The 20,441-nt window shown below is 42.1% G+C and overlaps 1 pseudogene; it reads left to right on the forward strand.

Moving 5' to 3' along the window:
- Positions 1-15,217: 15,217 nt before the first annotated feature.
- LOC127680395 (uncharacterized) lies at positions 15,218-18,905 on the forward strand (annotated as a pseudogene).
- The last annotated feature ends 1,536 nt before the right edge of the window (positions 18,906-20,441 follow it).

The raw sequence follows: 20,441 nt of genomic DNA on the forward strand, positions 1-20,441 counted from the left end.
TGGGTTCTTTCCCGCTTCTAGCTATTATAAATAAGACTGTTATGAACATAATGGAGCATGTGTTTTTATTGCATGCTGGGGTATCCTTAGTCATTAGGGAAATGCAGATCAAAACAACCCTGAGATTTCACCTTACAGCAGTCGGAATGGCTAAGGTCAAAAACTCAGGAGACAGCAGGTGTTGGCGAGGATGTGGAGAAAGAGGAACACTCCTCCACTGCTGGTGGGGCTGTAAGATGGTAAAACCACTGTGGAAATCAGTCTGGCGGTTCCTCAGAAAACTGGACATGAGACTTCCAGAGGACCCTGCTTTACCTCTCCTGGGCATTTACCCAAAGAGAATATTTTTTAGGACGAACTGAACTCAAAAAGAACTTAGAAGTAAAGGCAAAGCATTGAGTGAAAATGCATTGAGAGTAAGAGAATTATTGTGACATCAGAGCAGGATGAGAGAGCAAGAATAGGATGATGCAGAGAAAACTAACTTATTTTTCATTTGATATATTCTTTATTTACATTTCAAATGATTTCCCCTTTCTGGATTCCCCCCTCCACGAAAGTCCCATAAGCCCTCTTGCCTCCCCCTGTTCCCTAATCAACCCATTCTTGCTTCCCTGTCCTGGTATTCCCCTACATTGCTGCACAGTGCCTTCCCTGGACCAGAGGCCTCTTCTTCCTTCTTCTTGGGCATCATTTGATATATGAATTGTTTCCTGGATATTCCACACTTCTTGGGGTAATATCCTCTTATCATTGAGTGCATACCATGTGTGTGCTTTTGTGATTGGGTCGTGTCAATCAGAATGATATTCTCCAACTCCACCCATTTGCCTAAGAATTTCATGAATTCATTGTTTTTAATCGCTGAGTAGTATTCCATAGTGTACAATTTCTGAATCCATTCTTCCGTTGAGGGGCATCTGGGTTCTATCCAGCTTTTGGCTATTATAAATAGGGCTGCTATGAACATATTCGAGCATGTATCCTTATTACATGCTTGGGAATCCTCTGGGTATATGCCCAGGGGTGGTATAGCTGGGTCATCCAGTATCATGCCCAGTCTTATGAGGAATCACCAGACTGACTTCCAGAGTGGCTGCATCAGCTTGCAAACCCACCAGCAGTGAAGTGTTCCTCTTTTTCTACATCCTTGCCAGCACCTGCTGTCTCCTGAGTTTTTGATTTTAGCCATTCTAACTGGTGTGAGGTGAAATCTCAGGGTTGTTTTGATTTGCATTTCCCTGATGACTAAGGATATTGAACATGTCTTTAGATGCTTCTCAGCCATTCGCTATTCATCAGGTGAAAATTCTTTGTTTAGCTCTGTACCCCATTTTTAATAGGGTTATTTGATTTTTCTGGAGTCTACCTTCTTGAGTTCTTTGTATATCTTCGATAAAAGCCCTCTGTCGGATGTAGGGTTGGTTAAGATCTTTTCCCAATTTCTTGTTTGCCATTTTGTATGAATTAAATGGATTTAACAAATATCTACAGAACATTTCATCCTAAACCAAAAGAATATACCTTCTTCTCAGCACCTCATGATACCTTTTCCAAAATTGACCATATAATTGGTCACAAAGCAGACCTCAAGATATATAAGAAGATCAAACTAATTCCATTCCTCCTATCAGATCACTATTTAGTAACGGTGGTCTTCAATAGCAACAAAAACAAAAGAAAGTCAATAAACACATGGAAGTTGAACAATTCCCTACTCTATGATACATTGGTCAAGAAATAAATAAGGAAAGAAATCAAAACGTTTATAGAATTTAATGAAAATGAAGGCACAACATACCCAAATTTATGGGACATAATGAAAACAGTACTAAGAGGAAAACTCACAGCTCTGAGTGCCTCCAAAAATAAGCTGTAGAGAGCATACACTAGCAGCTTCACAGCACACCTGAAAGCTTTTGAACAGAAAGAAGCAAATACACCCAAGAGGAGTAGAAGGCAGGAAATCATCAAACTCAGGGCTGAAATTAACCAGGTTGAAACAAAAAGAACTGTACAAAAAAATCAACAAAACCAGGATCTGGTTCTGTGAGAAAATCAACAAGATAGATAAACCTTTAGCCAGACAACCAACAAATTGGGAAAAGATCTTCACCAATCCTACATCAGATAGAGGGCTAATATCCAATATATATAAAGAACTCAAGAAGTTAGACTCCAGAAAACCAAACAACCCTATTAAAAAATGGGGTACAGAGTTAAACAAAGAATTCTCACCTGAAGAACTTCGGATGGCGGAGAAACATCTTAAAAAATGCTCAACTTCATTAGTCATTAGGGAAATGCAAATCAAAACAACCCTAAGATTTCATCTTACACCAGTCAGAATGGCTAAGATTAAAAATTCAGGAGACAGCAGGTGTTGGAGAGGGTGTGGAGAAAGAGGAACACTCCTCCACTGCTGGTGGGGTTGCAAATTGGTACAACCACTCTGGAAATCAGTCTGGCGGTTCCTCCGAAAACTGGGTACCTTACTGCCAGAAGATCCTGCTATACCACTCCTGGGCATATACCCAGAAGACTCCCCACCATGTAATAAGGATACATGTTCTACTATGTTCATAGCAGCCCTATTTGTAATTGCCAGATGCTGGAAAGAACCCAGGTATCCCTCAACAGAAGAGTGGATGCAAAAAATGTGGTATATCTACACAATGGAGTACTATTCAGCCATTAGAAACAATGAATTTATGAAATTCTTAGGCAAATGGATGGAGCTAGAGAATATCATACTAAGTGAGATAACCCAGACTCAAAAGGTGAATCATGGTATGCACTCACTAATAAGTGGATATTAACCTAGAAAACTGGAATACCCAAAACATAATCCACACATCAAATGAGGTACAAGAAGAAAGGAGGAGTGGCCCCTGGTTCTGGAAAGACTCAGTGAAACAGTATTCAGCAAAACCAGAACGGGGAAGTGGGAAGGGGTGGGTGGGAGGACAGGGGAAGAGAAGGGGGTTTGCGGGACTTTCGGGGAGTGGGGGGGCTAGAAAAGGGGAAATCATTTGAAATGTAAATAAATTATATCGAAAAAAAAAAAAAACCTTTAGCCAGACTAACCAGAGGGCACAGAAACTGTATCCAAATTAAAAAATCAGAAATGAAAAGGGAGAAATAATAATAGAAACTGAGGAAATTAAAAAAATTATCATATCCTACTACACAAGCCTATATTCAACACAACTGGAAAATCTGGATGAAATAGAAAATTTCCTAGACAGATACCAACTACCAAAGTATAATCAGGATCAGATAGACCATATAAATGTTCCCCTAACTCTGGAAATCAGTCTGGCGGTTCTTCAGAAAACTGGGCACTTCAATTCCAAAAGATCCTGCTATACCACTCCTGGGCATATACCCAGAGGATTCCCCACCATGTAATAAGGGTATATGCTCCACTATGTTCATAGCAGTCCTATTTATAATAGCCAGAAGCTGGAAAGAACCCAGGTGTCCCTCAACAGAAGAATGGATGCAAAAAATGTGGTATATATACACAATGGAGTACTATTCAGCCATTAGAAACAATGAATTCATGAAATTCTTAGGCAAATGGATGGAGCTGGAGAACATCATACTAAGCGAGGTAACCCAGTCTCAAAATATCAATCATGGTATGCACTCACTAATAAGTGGATATTAGCCTGGAAAACTGGAATACCCAAAACATAATCCACACATCAAATGAGGTACAAGAACAGAGGAGTGGCCCCTGGTTCTGGAAAGACTCAGTGTAGCAGTATAAGGTAAAACCAGAACAGGAAAGTGGGAAGGGGTGGGTGGGAGAACAGGGGGAGGGAAGGGGGCTTATGTGACTTTCAGGGAGTGGGGGACCAGAAAAGGGGAGATCATTTGAAATGTAAATAAAAAATATATCGAATAAAATAAAAATACATCAGAAAAATAAACAAAGAATATAGAAAATAAAAAATTAAAAGAAAAGAAAACAAAACAAAAAAAAGAAACAAAAATGTTCATTGACCGTCTCCCAACCAAAAACAAACAAACAAACAAACAAACAAACAAAAAACCCCACAGGACCAGATGTTTTTAGTGCAGAATTCTGTCAGACTTTCAAAGAAGAGCTAAGACCAATACTCTTCAAACTATTCCACAAGATAGAAACAAAAGGAACACTACTCAGTCGTTCAATGAAGCCACACTTTCACTGACACCAAAACCACACAAAGATCCAACAAAACAGAGAACTTTAGACCAATTTCTCTTATAAATATCGATGCAAAAATACTCAATAAAATTCTTGTTTTGTTTTGGTTTTTTTTGTTTGTTTGTTTTTTAAGACAGGGTTTCTCTGTGTAGCCCTGGCTGTCCTGGACTCACTCTGTAGTCCAGGCTGGCCTCGAACTCAGAAATCCACCTGCCTCTGCCTCCCAAGTGCTGGGATTACAGGTGTGCACCACCACTACCCAGATTTTTTTTTTTTTTTGTTTTCTTGGTTTTTTAACAAAATTCTTGCAAACCGAATCCAAGAATACATCAAAATGATCATTCACCATGATCAAGTAGACTTCATCCCAAGGAGGCAGGGATGGTTCAATATACAGAAATCCATCAATGTAATCCACTACATACACAAACTCAAACAAAAAAAAAACATGATCATTTCTTTAGGTGCTGAAAAAGCATTTGACAAATTCAGCATCCTTTCATGTTAAAGGTCTTGGAAAGAACAGGAATTCACGGCCCATTCCTAAATATAATAAAAGCAATATACAGCAAAACAGTAACCAACATCAAACTAAAAGGAGAGAAATTTTAAGCAATCCAACTAAAATCAGGGACTAGACAAGGCTGCTCATTCTTTCCATATTTATTCAATATTGTACTTGAAGTTCTACCTAGAGCAATTAGAAAACAAAAGGAGCTCAAATGGATACAAATTGGAAAGGAAGAAGTCAAGTTATCACTATTTGCAAATGATATGATAATATACCAAAGGGACCCAAAAAAAAAAACTCCGCCAGAGACCTTCTTCAGCTGATAAACAACTTCAGCAAAGTAGCTGGATATAAAATTAACTCAAGCAAATCAGTAGCATCCAAAGGATACTCAAAGGATAAACAGGCTGAGAAAGAAATTAGGAAAGTGACACCCTTCACAATAGCCACAAACAATATAAAGTGTCTTGGTGTGACTCTAACCAAACAAGTGAAAGATCTGTATGACAAGAACTTCAGGTCTCTGAAGAAGGGAATCGAAGAAGACCTCAGACAATGGAAAACTCTTCCATGCTCTTGGATTGGCAGGATTAATATAGAAAAAAGTCCATTTTACCAAAAGCAAAATACAGATTCAATGCAATCCCCATCAAAATCCCAACTCAATTTTTCATAGAGTTAGAAAGAGCAATTCTCAGATTCATTTGGAATAACTAAAAACCAGGATAGCTAAACCTATTCTCAACAGTAAAAGAAATTCTGGATGAATCACTATCCGGGACCTTAGGAAGTACTACAGAGCAATAGTGTTAAAAACTACATGGTACTGGTACAGAGACAGGCAAGTAGATCAAAGGAATAGAATTGAAGACCCTAAAGTGAATCCACACACCTATGGTCATTTGATCTTTGACAAAGGAGCTGAAACTATCCAGTAGAAAAAAGATAGCCTTTTCAACAAATGGTGCTGGTTCCACTAACTGGAGGTCAGCATGCAGAAGATTGCAAATCGATCCATTCTTTTTTTTTCTTTCTTTCTTTTTTTTTAATTCGGTATATTTTTTATTTACATTTCAAATGATTTCCCCTTTCCTAGCCCCCCCACTCCCAAAAAGTCCCGTAAGCCCCCTGCCCTCCCACCCACCCATTCCCTCCCACCCACCCCTTCCCACTTCCCCGTTCTGGTTTTGTCGAATACTGCTTCATTGAGTCTTTCCAGAACAAGGGGCCACTCTTCCTTTCTTCTTGTACCTCATTTGATGCGTAGATTATGTTTTGGGTAATCCAGGTTTCTAGGTTAATATCCACTTATTAGTGAGTGCATACCATGATTCATCTTTTGAGTCTGGGTTACCTCACTTAGTATGATGTTCTCTAGGTCCATCCATTTGCCTAAGAATTTCATGAATTCATTGTTTCTAATGGCTGAATAGTACTCCATTGTGTAGATATACCACATTTTTTGCATCCACTCTTCTGTTGAGGGATACCTGGGTTCTTTCCAGCATCTGGCAATTATAAATAGGGCTGCTATGAACATAGTAGAGCATGTATCCTTATTACATGGTGGGGAATCCTCTGGGTATATGCCCAGGAGTGGTATAGCAGGATCTTCTGGAAGTGAGGTGCCCAGTTTTCGGAGGAACCGCCAGACTGCTTTCCAGAGTGGTTGTACCAACTTGCAGCCCCACCAGCAGGGGAAGAGTGTTCCTCTTTCTCCGCACCCTCTCCAACACCTGCTATCTCCGGAATTTTTAATCTTAGCCATTCTGACTGGTGTAAGGTGAAATCTCAGGGTTGTTTTGATTTGCATTTCCCTAATGACCAATGAAGTTGAGCATTTTTTAAGATGCTTCTCCACCATCCGATGTTCTTCAGGTGAGAATTCTTTGTTTAACTCTGTACCCCATTTTTTAATAGGGTTGTTTGGTTTTCTGGAGTCTAACTTCTTGAGTTCTTTATAAATATTGGATATCAGCCCTCTATCTGATGTAGGATTGGTGAAGATCTTTTCCCAATTTGTTGGTTGCCGATTTGTCCTCTTGATGGTGTCCTTTGCCTTACAGAAACTTTGTAATTTTATGAGGTCCCATTTGTCAATTCTTGATCTTAGAGCATACGCTATTGGTGTTGTTCTAAGCTCAACTCCAAGTGGATCAAGGACCTCCACATAAAAACAGACACACTGAAACTAATAGAAAAGGAACTGGGGAAGAGCTTTGAGCACATGGGCACAGGGGAAAATTTTCTGAACAGAATACCAATAACTTATGTTCTTAGATCAATATTGACAAATGGGACCTCATAAAATCACAAATTTTCTGTAAGGCAAAGGACATTGTCAAAATGACAAAATGGCAACCAACAAAGTGGAATAACTTATAAACTATAAGTAACCTAAAAAGCTAAAGAGAGCATCAGGCAGCATGTGGAGGGAAAGAACCAAAAAACAGAAGCTGCAAAGAGAACAGAAGTATCAGGAAGGGTTCTCCTTACTATGGGTCAGAACAGGTCTTTCTTAATACAAGCCTGGATTAGTCTTATTAAAGGAACAAAACTTTCTTTTAACAAATGGGTTTAATTCATTTAGCATTAAAATGATAGAAGCTTTTTCATTCTCTGTCCAGTAAAGTTTGAAACTCATTTTTTTTCATCAAAAATTAGTGAGGTCTTTCTGCTTTGGTGCTTTGTCTGTTCTCCAAATGAATATTCAAGCATGCGTGTATGTGTGTGTGTGCGTGCGTGCGTGCGTGCGTGCGTGTGTGTGTGTGTGTGTGTGTGTGTGAGACTGTGTGTGTGTGTGTTTAATTGTGAGAATGTATGCAAGCTGGGCCCAAATGATTTGAATGGAAATGTATAAATCCACATTCATGAATCCATTTATGATTTTCTGTGAGTTTATTCATATGTACTTATGTAAAATATTTTCCTTCTGTGAGTGAGCACTTTTCTTTTCTCCTGGTTTAATAAAGTTTATTGAACCAAACTCATTCCTAGTCTGACAATCAAGATGCATGTAGACAAGATGGAAAAAGTTCTAGCAATTAATCCTTCACTTATTCCTTTGGTGTTTTAAGATGAGGTGCAAAATTCCTTCGATCCCAGTATCGAACCTCAGAGGAGCAAAGGAGGCAGATCAGCTACAGTAGCAAAGTAACTTAGACTTTGATAAGTGAACATTTAATTATTATACAGGAACCCTAAATATCTCATAAGATAAAATGCTTATGCTCTGCTGATGCTCTTCCACCTATGCTGCCTTATGGAGAACCTACAAAAAGAAGACCCCCTCCAGTGTTGGCCCCCAGGAGCCATCTTTCCAAGAATATTTTTGCAGTAGTTTGAACAGTCTCAGGAGTTTGAACAGAGTCTCAGGAAGCTGAAGTATATATAATCTAGAAACACTGAGCATGTTATTTACTCTGAAAAATCTAGAAAGAAGATGGAAGGAGAAGGCAACAGAAGGATATTGGAAGGGCAAACCTGACAGTACCATTTTTAAATCTCTTTTGCTGTGACAAGGTAGGTCTGTACTGTTGACCTTAGGCAGAAAATAAGCCCTCATTCTCCAAATCACTAAAACTCCTTCAAATAGGAACCAAAGAATTGTTTCTTTCTAAAGTGCATCCAAGGCGGAGAAGCATCTTAAAAAATGCTCAACTTCATTAGTCATTAGGGAAATGCAAATCAAAACAACCCTAAGATTTCATCTTACACCAGTCAGAATGGCTAAGATTAAAAATTCAGGAGACAGCAGGTGTTGGAGAGGGTGCAGAGAAAGAGAAACACTCCTCCACTGCTGGTGGGGTTGCAAATTGGTACAACCACTCTGGAAAGCAGTCTGGCGGTTCCTCCGAAAACTGGGCACCTCACTTCCAGAAGATCCTGCTATACCACTCCTGGGCATATACCCAGAGGATTCCCCACCATGTAATAAGGATACATGCTCTACTATGTTCATAGCAGCCCTATTTATAATTGCCAGATGCTGGAAAGAACCCAGGTATCCCTCAACAGAAGAGTGGATACAAAAAATGTGGTATATCTACACAATGGAGTACTATTCAGCCATTAGAAACAATGAATTCATGAAATTCTTAGGCAAATGGATGGAGCTAGAGAACATCATACTAAGTGAGGTAACCCAGACTCAAAAGGTGAATCATGGTATGCACTCACTAATAAGTGGTTATTAACCTAGAAAACTGGAATACCCAAAACATAATCCACACATCAAAGGAGATACAAGAAGAAAGCAGGAGTGGTCCCTGGTTCTGGAAAGACTCAGTGAAACAGTATTTGGCAAAACCAGAACGGGGAACTGGGAAGGGGTGGGAGGGAGGACAGGGGAAGAGAAGGGGGCTTATGGGACTTTCGGGGAGTGGGGGGGGGCTAGAAAAGGGGAAATCATTTGAAATGTAAATAAATTATATCGAATAAAAAAAATAAAAAAAAAAGATAAAAAAAAAAAAACTCAGGAGACAGCAGGTGTTGGAGAGGGTGTGGAGAAAGAGGAACACTCCTCCACTGCTGGTGGGGTTGCAAATTGGTACAACCACTCTGGAAATCATTCTGGCAGTTCCTCAGAAAACTGGGCACCTCACTTCCAAAAGATCCTGTTATACCACTCCTGGGCATATACCAAGAGGATTCCCCAGCATGTAATAAGGATATATGCTCCACTATGTTCATAGCAGCCCTGTTTATAATAGCCAGAAGCTGGAAAGAACCCAGGTATCCCTCAATAGAAGAGTGGATGCAAAAAATGTGGTATATCTACACAATGGAGTACTATTCAGCCATTAGAAACAATGAATTCATGAAATTCTTAGGCAAATGGATGGAGCTAGAGAACATCATACTAAGTGAGGTAACCCAGACTCAAAAGATCAATCATGGTATGTACTCACTAATAAATGGATATTAGCCTGGAAAACTGCAATACCCAAAACATATTCCACACATCAAATGATGTACAAGAACAGAGGAGTGGCCCCTGGTTCTGGAAAGACTCAGTGTAGCAGTATAAGGCACAACCAGAACAGGGAAGTGGGAAGGGTTGGGTGGGAGAACAGGGGGAGGGAAGGGGGCTTATGTGACTTTCAGGGAGTGGGGGGCCAGAAAAGGGGAAATCATTTGAAATATAAATAAAAATATATTGAATAAAATAAAAAAAGAAATAAATCCAAAAATGCTGGAATACACATACTCTATCTTTAATGAATCCCGTAAGCCCTGTCTTTGATTTCTCAGAGTACAGCAGTGACCTCACTGAGAAACATGGTGTAGACTCCAAATTGTAGACACAGAATCCTCCACAAACTACACAATTGCTTCTCACAAAGCATATTTCTTTTGGCTTCCTTATAACCTTGGGCAGAACAATGTTGGGCAAATCTATGTGGAAAGACATTACCGATTTCATCATAGACGTCATAGGAGGCATGGAATAGTTCCTTGGTCAGCTATCTCAGGTTGCAAATGTTTTCCATCAGCTTCTTCAGACTGTCCATGGACAAGAAGTTATTCAGAAAATTGACCTCATGGAACTGGGAACATTGGTTCAGAGCAGGCAGGAGGACATCAATTTGGAAGCCTATAATCATACAACCCTTCAATTGTAGCTTCTGCTGTGTAGCTGTCAGTCTTTATAGCAAACTTCCTAGAAGTCCATGACTTAAATTGAAAAAGGTGACAGCAGTCATATCAAGGTTTTTGAGCTGATAGACTCTTGGATATAGAGACAGACAACTCATATCTGACTGTGATAGCTTGAAGTGAGTCATTGCAAGGGTCTCTAAGGGATTCTCTAAGCACTTAGAGAAAGACAAAGAAAATCATTTCAGTAATATTCAGTCGTGACAGAGAGAGGGATATGATTTCAAGGTAGAAGAGCCTAATAAGGCCAAGGTCATTCTGAGCTCATGATGAAATTCAAGAGAAGAATGTGGCTCCCTGATAGAGAATACCAAATCAAGTCTTGTCAGTATAAGAAGAGGACACACACCATCATTGTGGCTGTTTCTGCATGTAACTGTACATTTCTCTCTGCACTTCCAAGCACAAAACCACATCACTGGACAAAATTAAATCAGAAAGAAAAACCCAGTAGGACTGAGTAGGAAACATCTTGAACCATTCCTGTATGTGAACACACCTTGAGCTCAGTGAGGTCCACCTCCATATCACAGTCTCTGTCCTATCCACATAGCATCCCTGTGGCCATAATTACTCAGGTAGTCTGTGACCAGGGGGAATCAGAGGCAGGTGGAAACTGGACATACAATTCTTAGGACAGAACTAACATGGGACAATATGTGATATAAGCTCTTATACCCTGTAAAAATTTGTTTTTCCTACATTTGAGACCTAGGCCAAGACTTTTTCTAAATCATTGACACATCTATGACAGTCTAAGTTTGCTGAGATGACAACAGAGGATTTCTACTAGAGTAATAGAAAGACTATGATAAATTATTTTAAAGTCATATAAATGTGAATTCAACAGTAACTGAGAAACAGCTAGCTTACACAGTTTTTTTATGTAACACAGAAATCTTTTGCTCTGTCCCCTGGATAAAGTTCTTTATCGCAAATGTTGTGATCAAAGGTGTGTGCCCCACTGGCTGGCTTACTTTTGGACTTTTTCCCATGTAATTTCTCACAGTATACTTAAGAGCTATCAGCAATTCATTGTATAGCCTATGCTAGCCTGTACGTCTCAGTAATCCTCCTGCCTCAGTGTAGTGTTATTGAGTGTCTACTTTGATAAAAAGTAGACTTTGTCCCTGAAGGCTATAAAATGAACTTAGACCTGGTGAATGTAAGAACCCACTCACAGTGATTTCTTGTTTTTTGGCAATTATAAATCTAAATAATTTTATATTTGCATCTATATATTTGCAATAATAATTTCATGCATTATAAAGGCATGTACATTTGTATCAAAATAAATAGATACAAAACATTTAATGTAAATGCAAAAATACTGAAAAGCATAGCTATTTAATTTTTTCCTTTTTACAAAAAAGTTCATACTAGTTCTACTTTAAAGAGTAGGAACATAAAAGTTTTACAATACTTTAGGAAAAGTAGAAATTCCCTCTGTGTAATTAGCAAGCTTTCCAGTTGAAATCTGTTGTTTTTGTTGGGATGTGTTATATTGTATGTATATGTCTACATACTCTAGTATTTACTGTTTCAGAAAAAGGTTTGGGTAAAATCTTTGATTCACACACACACACACACACACACACACACACACACACACACATTCATGTATTTGTTTATTTTTACTCATTCACTTTATATCCTTTTCACTGCTTCCTACATGCCACAGCATCCCACAGTCCTTTCCCCAGGCCCCATCCCCTTCTTTTCTGAGTCAGCGGGCCTCCACTGGCTATGCCCCAACCCTCGAACCTCAAGTCTCTCAGGCTACACACATCCTCTCCCACTAAAGCTGACAAGACAGTCTAAAACATATCCCAGGTACAGGCATCAGCTTTTGGAACATCACCTGCTCCAGTTGTTCCAGACCCCTAAGAAGACCAAGCTGCACATCTGCTACATATGTGGGAGATGCCTAGGCCCAGAGTGTATGTTCTTTGGTTGGTGGTTCTGTTTCTAAGAGTAGCAAGAGACTGGTTAGTTGTCTCTTCTTCCTGGGGAGTTCCTGTTCCATTTGGGGTCTGCACCCTTCCTCCAATTCTTCCATAAGAATCCCCAAGTTTCATCCATTGCTTTGCTGTGGGTGTCTCCATTTGACTGAGTCAGCTGCTGTGTGGAGCCTCTGAAAGGACAGCATTGCTGGACTCCTGTCTGCAAGCATGGCAGACTATCATTAATACTGTCAGAAACTGGTGCTTATCCTTGGGAATGATCTTAAGTTGGGCTCACTATTGGTTGGCCATTCCCTCAGTCTCTGCTTCATCACATGTCCCTGCATTTCTTGACAGGATAAGATTTGGGTCAAGTTTTTCCGGGTTTGTTGGTGCCCCTATCACTCCAATAGGGATCCTGCCTAGCTACAGGAGATCACCTCTTCAGGTTTAACTTCCCTAGTGCTGTGAGTCACAGCTGAGGTCATATCCATTGATTGTCACCTCTCTTCTTCAGGTCTCTGTCTCATCCTGGAGATGCCCCTTAAATCCCCACCCCACCCCCAATTCCCCTTATCATCACCTCTCCCACATAGTACTCTCCCTTCCTCTGCCTCTTATGATTGTTTTATTTCTCCTTCTATCCTATCTTGTGCCTTTCTTCTGTTTAGCTTCTTTGCGTCTGTAAACTGTAGAGTGAGTATCCTGCATTTTATGGCTAATATCCACTTACAAGTGAATGCATATCATGTGTGTCCTATTGGGACAGGGTTTTCTTGCTCACGACTATATTCTCAAGATCCATCCATTTGTCTGCAAAATTCATGATGTCTTTGTTTTTCATAGTTGAATAGTATGCCATCCTTTGAATACTATTGCATAGTTTAGATGTGCCACATTTTCTTTATCCATCTTTCAGTTCAGGGATATCTTGTTTTTTTTTGTTTTTGTTTTTGTTTTTGAGTTTCTGCCTATTATGAATAAGGCTTCTATGAACATAGTTGAACAATATTTTTGTGATATGGTAGTGCATCTTTTGGTTATATACCCAGGAGTCGTATGGCTCAATCTTGAGGTAGAAATATTCCCAGTTCTCTGAGAAACTGCCAAATTGATTTCCTATGTGGCTGTACAAGTTTGCACTCCCAACAGCATAAGAGAAATGTTCTGCTTCCTTTACATGATGGCCAGCATGTGCTATCACTTGAATTCTGATCATCCCAATCTGATGGGTGTATAATGGAACCTCAGATTAGTTTTGATTTGTATTTCCCTTTGAGTAAGGACATTTGAACACTGAAGCACTTTGAGCATTTAAGTGTTTTACCAACATTCATTATTTGGCTGTTGAACATTTGCTGTTTAGCTTTGTGACACATTTTTTTTAATTAGATTTTTTGGGTTGTTCATGTTTAACTTCTTGAGGTCTTTATAAATTTTAGATGTTAGCATTCTGTCAGGTGTAGGGTCGGTGAAGATACTTTCCCAATCTCTAGACCTCCATTTTGTCTCATTGACAGTATCTTTTGCCTTACAGAAGTTTTGCAGTTTTATCAGGTTTCATTTATAAATTGTTGATCTTAGAACATAAGCCATTGGTGTTCTGCTCAGTAACAGAAATGAGATGGGGATTGCATTGCATCTGTAGATTGAATTTTGTAAGTTGCTTCTTATATTTTTCACTAAGTTAATCCTAGTACATGACTGATGGCTACTGTGACTAAGACTCTTAAGGTTCTTAAGATCCTTTGGTGTCACAGGTCCCCAAATCAAACTCTGACGTCCTGTCCCAGGGAGTGACAGATTAGATTTGTCTACACTCACCATGCTCACCCACATTATTCCGAGATGGTTAATGAAACTGATGGCATCAAATGTGCCATTACTAGGTGACAGATATTAGGGATGTGGTAAATGTAGGAACTCCTTGATCACACACTTCTAGAGCATTGACTATTACTGCCATGTGGGTAGATCATCTAAAGTATTTGCTGGGGAAAGTTTTCGTCTGCTCTTTACTTAGACAACAAACTCTGTGGAACACTAAGATGGCTCAGTGAGTGAGACTTTGCCACACAAGCTCATAGCCTATAGTATGATCCCTGAAACCCCCATGGAAAGAAAAACTGGCTCTGTCAAGTAATTTTCTGACACACACACACACACACACACACACACACACACACACAATGCTCACATATATAACCACACATAAGAACACATACACATGAAAACACACACACACACACAGTGTAATGCTCACATACATAACACACACACTTAAACCTCATATATACTCAAACACATACTAACATAAGCACTGTAATGGCTATTACTGGTTGGCAACTTCACTATATCTAGAACAAACTACAATCAAGTTTCTAAGGGAGCACCTGTGATCCAGATCTTGAGGTGAAGGGAGTTTGAAAGGAGTTAGAACTCCTCAGAGTCCATAATTAAGGTTAAAGGGATGAATGGTGTAGTTTAATGTTGACCAGACTTCCTGCATTGCTGATGCCCCGATCTGCACATACTGCTTGCTGATGTAACCATGCACCAATTCCTCCCGCCAATGTTTGAATCAGCCAATCATGTGTAACCACGCCAAATCCTCCTAACTTTGATTATATAGACCCCTGGTTTCTGAGCTTTGTGGCAGATTCCTCTGTCTCCTGTGTGAGATACATGTAGGCCTGGAGCTCTGATATTAAACTGCCTTGTGTGTTTGCATCAAGTCGGTCTCTTGTGTTTACTTGGGTGTGTGCCATCCTGAGACTCAAGTGGGGGTCTCTTCAAAAGGGGGGGTCCTACATTGTGGGTGCTCGTCTGGGATTTTAGTGGCACCCAGAAACCCCGAAGATCCCTTGGAGGTATGTCTGTGTGAGTCTTGAGTGTCTGAGTGTGACGATGCTGTGTTTGTATCTTGGTTTCGGTTTGTTAGTAGCTGCCACTGCGGGCAGTGAGGACCCAGTGGCTGTGGAGGGAGACTTCCTAGTACCGCAGGCTGCAACCCTAGAGGATGCTCCAAGGGTGAGAGACAGTCAGGGGGCCTGACTGTAGTTTTCCCGGAACGAAGGGGACGGAGTGCTACTTCTACCGAGAAGGGAGTGGAAGCGGAATCCCACCTTGTCAGAGGTCGAGTTTGGCTGTTTGTTTAAGTCCAGAAGCGGATGAGTGTGTTTGGACATGCTAGAGTCTGTTGTTCTGTTCTTGTGTTTTTTTTGTTTTTTGCCATGAGGCAGACCGTGACAACCCCTTTGTCTTTGGCTGAGGACCATTGGATGGATGTTAGGGCAAGAGGACGGAATTTGTCAGTAGAAATTAAGAAAAAACCTTGACAGACCTTCTGTACCTCAGAATGGCCTGCTTTTGGGGTAGGCTGGCAGCTCATAGGAACTTTCAATTTGCCTACCATCAGGGCCGTGAAGGCCATTGTTTTTCAGGAAGGACCGGGATCACACCCAGACCAACAGTCGTACATCATGGTATGGGGGGGACTTGGTGCGATCCCCACCTCAGTGAGTCCAGCCATTCCTCCCACCACATTGTTCCAGCTCCAGGATCCTGGGTGTCCAAGAAAGTGCTGCGAACGAGAAACTGAAATCGCAGCCTGAAGAAGATGGCAAACACAACATTTCACCTGCACCCACCCCTAAGATCTACCCTCAAATAGAAGAATCCCCCTGAATGGCCCACTCCCCTGCCCTCACCCTACCCTCAAGCTCCAGTACTGGAACCCCAACCCTTGGCTATGCCATTCCCCTTTCCAGCCCTGGCCCCTGGAGCCAGAGGAAGGGGTCCCTCTGTGGGGACAAGGAGTTGACAGGGAGCCACCCCTGTAGGACCAGCCGACTCCACTGTAGTGCTTCCCCTTAGGGCTGTCGGGCCACCCCCAGATGACCAGAATGACTTACAACTTTTACAGTACTGGCCTTTCTTTTCCTCTGACCTTTATAATTGGAAAGTTAATCACCCTCCCATTTTAGAAAATCCTGCAGGGCTTACAGGTCTAATAGAGTCCCTGATGTTCTCGCATCAGCCTACCTGGGACGACTGTCAACAGCTCTTACAAACCTTGTTTACCACTGAGGAGAAAGAAAGAATTCTCCTCAAAGCTCAGAAGAATGTCCGTGACAATGCCGGACGTCCTGTCCAGACCCTGGCTTGGATAGATGGAGGATTCCCCTTGATGCATCCTCAATGGGACTATAACATGGCACAAGGTAGGGAATGACTGGCCAATTACCGTTGGGCTCTAGTGGTGAGTCTCAGGTGTGCCGCACAAAGGCCCACAAATTTGACTAAGGTAAGAGAGTTCATGCAGGGGGCGATTAACACCCTTCAGTCTTTCTGGAGAGGCTCATGGAGGCTTACAGAAGGGACACCCCTTTTGACTCTACGTCTGAAGGGCAGTGAGCCTCTGTGATTATGGCTTTTATTGGGCAGTCAGCCCCTGACATCAGAAGAAAATTGCAGCAGATTGAGGGATTACAAGATTATACTATAAGAGATGTGGTTAGGGAGGATGAGAAAGTGTATCATAAAAGGGAGACAGAGGAGAAATAAGAAAGAGAAAAGAGAGAAAGGAGAGAAGATGAGGATAGGAGAGACAAGAAACAGGTAGACTCTGATTAGAATACTAGCCGCAGTAGTAGACAGAAATAAAAGAGATAGGACTAGGCAGCTAGGGGACCTGGGAGATGGAAAATGGCAGGGGCCAAGGGGACCCAGAAGAGATTTACTGCACCTGGAGAAAGTGCACACTGTAGAGACAAACGGTACTGGGCCCGCAAGTACCCCAAGAAGAAGCAAGGGACAAAGGTGCTGTCCCTCGAGGATGATGAAGACTAGGGGAGACAGGGCTCAGCTCCCCTCCCTGAGCCTAGGGTAATATTACAAGTGGAGAGGACCCCCATAAGTTTCTTGGTCAATACGGGAGCAGAATACTTGGTGCTTAAAACCCCTTTGGGTAAGATAAAAAATGAAAAGACGCTAGTGATTGGGACCACGGGGAAGAAATCCTACCCATGGACCACTTCTTGGATGGTGTACCTAGGGAAGAAACTAGTAACTCACTCATTCTTGGTCATCCCAGAGTGCCCTATGCCCCTACTAGGAAGAGACTTATTAACCAAGTTAAAGGCACAAATAACTTTTGCCCCCTCTGGACCGGATCTGTCCTGGTGGGGGACTGCACCACCTCAGACCTTAGGTTGTCTTTACAATTAGGAGAAGAATATCGGATTTAGCAAAAAGAAGTAACACCCCCTGAGGGGTTACAGGACTGGATTACTCAATTTCCTCAGGCATGGGCTGAGATAGGGGGAATGGGAATGGCAAGACAAGTTCCCCTGGTGGTGATTGAGCTTAAGTCTGGGGCCACTCCCATTAGGGTCCGAGAGTACCCCATGGGCAAAGAAGCACAGGAAGGCATATGCCCTCATATCACCAGACTACTCCGAGAAGGGATCCTAGTCTCCTGTAAGTCTTCTTGTAATACCCCCCTCCTCCTGGTAAAGAAACCAGGAAAGAATGGCTATTGCCCCGTACAAGACCGTAGAGAAGTCAATAAGAGAGTACAAGACATACACCCCACCATACCAAATCCTTATAATCTGCTTAGCATGCTGCCACCTGAACGAGCCTGGTATACAGTGTTAGATCTTAAAGACACTTTCTTTTGCATGAGGTTACACCCCAACAGTCAGTCCTTGTTCGCCTTCGAATGGCGAGACCCTGAGAATGGAAGAACTGGACAGCTTACCTGGACTAGGTTGCCTCAGGGATTCCAAAATTCACCCATTCTGTTTGATGAAGCCCTACATTGAGATTTAGCCCCCTTTCCAGCTGATATTCTACAGGTGACCCTCCTGCAATATGTGGATGATCTTCTTTTGGCCAGAGAAACATGCCAGGAGTGTAAAAGTGGGACTCAAAATCTTCTGGCCGAGTTAGGTGAGTTGGGGTACCAGATTTTGGCTAAAAAGGCACATCTATGCTGGACTGAGGTGACCTACCTGGGATATATCCTGAAGAATGTTCAGCGATGGCTCACAGAAGCTAGGAAACGGACAGTGACACAGGTCACGACCCCAACCACCCCTCTACAGGTAAGAGAATTCCTGGGGATGGCAGGATTCTGCAGACTCTGGATCCCAGGGTTTGCTACCTTGGTAGCCCCCTTATACCCCCTAACAAAAGAAAAAAGGGAATTAATTTGGACTATGGAACATCAATTGGCTTTTGAGACCCTCAAAGAGATGCTGCTACAGGCCCCTGCCCTAGAACTGCCTGATTTTAAAAAAACCGTTCACCCTATACATTGAAGGGAGAAATGGAGTGGCCAGGGGGGTCCTCACTCAAACTTTAGGACCCTGGAGGCGCCCTGTAGCCTACCTGTCAAAGAAAATGGATCCTGTGGCTAGTGGATGGCTACTGCTGTGTTGGTAAAAGATGGTGATAAACTGACTATGGCCAGAATGTGACAGTGGTGGCCCCGGAAACCATTCAGAGAGTCATTCGACAGCCCCCAGTCCGCTGGATGACTAACACTCGAATGACCCACTACCAGAGCTTGTTGTTGACTGATGGTTGACCTTTGCTCCACCTGCCATTCTTAACCCCGCCACCTTACTGCCTGAAGCTGACAAAACTCCCATACATTACTGTGAGGAGATACTGGCTGATGAAACTGGGACTCGGCCAGACTTAACTGACCAACCTTGGCCTGGGGTGATGACCTGGTTCACTGCTGGAAGCAGCTTAGTGGTAGAAGGTAAGTGCAGAGCTGGGGCAGTGGTAGTGGATCGGAAGACTGTCATATGGGCCAGCAGCCTGCCTGAAGGGACATCAGCCCAGAAAGCAGAGCTTATTGCCATAATTCAGGCTTTGAGACTAGCAGAAGGGAAGGCTGACAATATTTATACAGACAGCCGGTATGCCTTTGAAATGGCTCATGTTCATGGGGCGATTTACCAACAACGTGGACTACTGACTTCCACTGGGAAAGACATCAAAAATAAAGAAGAAATTCTTAGCTTGCTAGAAGCTGTTCATTTGCCCGTCAAGGTGGTAATCATCCATTGCCCAGGGCATCAAAAGGGAACGGGACCAATAGAAAGCAGAAATCAGATGGCAGACCAGGTAGCTAAAGAGGCAGCACAAGCGCCACTGACTTTGGTAATTAAAACCAAACCCCAGTCAGTCAAAGAGATCCCAGAAAAATGGATCCTCACAAAAGAAGAGGGGCTGGAGTACTTGACTAATATACACCACCTCACTCACCTGGGAACCTAAAAGATGATGAAACTAGTTAATAGATCCCCTCACTATATTCCTCAACTACAGAAGGCAGTAGAGGACCTGATAAAGAACTGTCGAGCATGTGCGCTCCCCAATGCTGGGTCGAACAGGACTCATGTCTGAAGACACTTGCAAGGAAACAGGCCAGGGACTTTTTGGGAAATTGAGTTTACAGTGGTCAAAACAGCCAGATATGGAAATAAATACCTTCTAGTTTTTGTAGATACCTTCTCATGGTGGGCTGAAGCATTCCCCACCAAAAGAGAGATGGGTAACATGGTGGCCAAGAAGATACTTGAAGAATTTTTTCCCCGTTTAGGGATACCTAAAGTAATTGGGTCAGACAACGGACCTGCTTTCATCGCCTAGGTAAGTTAGGGATTGGTCAGACAGCTGGGGATAAATTGGAAATTACATTGTGCCTACAGACCCCAGAGTTCAGCGCAGGTAGAGAGGATGAATAGAACTCTAAAAGAGACCTTGACTAAATTGACCTTAGAGACCCGCGGGAATGATTGGACAGTCCTCTCCCTTAAGACCTATTCTGGGTCTGAAATACTCCTGGAGCCTCAGGTCTAACACCCTTTGAACTAATTTTTGGGGCGCCCCTTCCCATCTATATGACTGCAGAGAGTAAAACCTGTCCTGATGTTTCCACTCCCCTGTTCCCCCATCTTGCCTCCTAGCTTGGCTGAAGGCACTGGAGATCATGAGAAAAGAAATCTGGGAGCAGTTGAAAGAAACCTATGTTGCTCGTGACTTGCTGGTGCTGCTTCAGTTTGAAGTGGGAGACACGGTCCTGGTGCGAAGGCGCTGAGCAGGGAACCTC

This window comes from Apodemus sylvaticus, chromosome 3 (genome assembly GCF_947179515.1).
Source record: "Apodemus sylvaticus chromosome 3, mApoSyl1.1, whole genome shotgun sequence".
Lineage (NCBI taxonomy): Eukaryota > Metazoa > Chordata > Mammalia > Rodentia > Muridae > Apodemus > Apodemus sylvaticus.